Raw genomic sequence first — 904 nt, forward strand, 5'->3', positions numbered from 1 at the left:
AAATGTATTGTCCTTACCATAAGACTTTTACTATGATCATTTTTTCCCTTTAAAGGGCCTTTTGAAATAACTTTTTTAATGAAAGATTTTTTAAAGATCAGATTTGACTTATGCTATTTACCCAGAATAAACATAGATTTTTGAATTCTGCCTTGAAACATTTTTTTTAAAAAATATGAAAGCAGATTTAAATATTATTAGAAATTTCTTTGAAATTTTAGTATTAAGTACTTTTAAATTTAAACATAAATCTTGAGGCTATTGCCTGTTAGTAGTTCCATATAACATATAAAGATAAAGTAAATGTAAAACAGTTATAAATTTCTTATCAGCATAAAACAGGTACAAATTTATTATAAGAAATCCCCAAGCCAGCTAATTAATTGGTCTGCTTATCTGAATGTGTTTCTGCAGAAATGTAGAGAGCTGGCAATAGTGATGCCATGTTAACGAGCCTTAAGGACAGTTGAGGTCATTAAGGTCCTTGAAAATGGCTACAATACCTTAATGTTGAAGCATTTTCATAAGACTTATTTTAATGTAACTTGTTCTAAGTTTAATGAAAGCTAAGAATTAATAAATTGCATATATTTGAAGAAGAAGAAAAAAAGAAATCCCCATAGTGACTTGGCTTTCATTCATCATGCTGAGACCAGGATCCTGAGATTCCCTGTGCTTGCAGTTCCCTGGCTCTGCAAGACAGGGAAACTAAGAAAGAACTTTTTTTCCCCTAAATTCCAGGGAGATTTACCTCAAGGCTATCAGCTGCTTTTCAAACCTGTCATTTTACAACTCTTTAAGGGGAGAATCTTGAATTTGTTCTATGATCTTAATTACTTTTATTTTTAGTGCTTCTTCTGGGGAATACTCAATAGTAAAAAATTGGCTATGCCATCTTGTACAG

The 904-nt window shown here is 31.0% G+C and overlaps 1 non-coding gene across 1 annotated transcript; it reads left to right on the plus strand.

Annotated features, from left to right (window-relative positions):
• Positions 1-368: 368 nt before the first annotated feature.
• LOC123453458 lies at positions 369-502 on the plus strand. Its single transcript, XR_006632839.1, has one exon. It is a non-coding gene; the product is annotated as a small nucleolar RNA SNORA33 (small nucleolar RNA).
• The last annotated feature ends 402 nt before the right edge of the window (positions 503-904 follow it).

This window comes from Jaculus jaculus, chromosome 11 (assembly GCF_020740685.1).
Source record: "Jaculus jaculus isolate mJacJac1 chromosome 11, mJacJac1.mat.Y.cur, whole genome shotgun sequence".
NCBI lineage: Eukaryota > Metazoa > Chordata > Mammalia > Rodentia > Dipodidae > Jaculus > Jaculus jaculus.